Raw genomic sequence first — 898 nt, 5'->3', positions numbered from 1 at the left:
TGCAGTTACTGAAATACAGCAACAGAAGAAGAAAATATAAAAATATTGGAAAAACTTTGGTTTGAGGGGAAAACGCAGGAAAAGGAACGATGTAATTCTTGTATTGAATATGGCCTCTTAAGTGGAGTGTGTCTGAATATTTATTTATTTTAGTGTTATATCTGGCGGTGGATTTGAGGTATATTTAATGATTTTTACATTCAAATTCTATTTAACACAAATTTATATGTTTGTTTAAGAATGACTTAAAAAAAAATTCTTGTCTAGGCAAAATTAATGATGTTACAACCCACTTCGGTAACATATATACTTTTATATATATATATATATATATATATATATATATATATATATATATATATATATATATATATATATATATATATATATATATATATATATATATATATATATACATATATATATGTGTCTATGTATGTGTGTGTATATATATATATATATACATATATATATATATATATATAATATACATGTGTGCATGTATGGATTTGGAATCCCAAGGAATCAGATGTCCTATATATATGTTGTGAGGTTCCCATGTGTGTTTCCAAAGACTTCTAAATGCAAGGGCATTTTTTTAGTAAAAAAAAGCTGAGAATGTAAGCATTGCCATACACAGCACATATGTCTGTGTACACATATATATTTTAGTGTGATGCACATGTATATTAGTGAGTGTGCAAGTATGTACAGACACATACACATATTTATAGCTATATGTATATGTGTCTGAGTGTGAGTGTATGTTTATGTATGTATGTATATGTATGGAATAAGGACAATTTTCCTCCAAGAAACCACCAGATTTTAGGAACAAGCAAATATCACAGCAAGATTAGCAGTATCCAACAGAGATAAGCTGCAGGATTGGTGCCTG

Source organism: Octopus bimaculoides, chromosome 13 (genome assembly GCF_046866305.1).
Source record: "Octopus bimaculoides isolate indiv1 chromosome 13, ASM4686630v1, whole genome shotgun sequence".
NCBI classification, from domain to species: domain Eukaryota; kingdom Metazoa; phylum Mollusca; class Cephalopoda; order Octopoda; family Octopodidae; genus Octopus; species Octopus bimaculoides.
The sequence above is the reverse complement of the archived record's forward strand: the minus strand, read 5'-3'. Positions refer to the sequence as shown.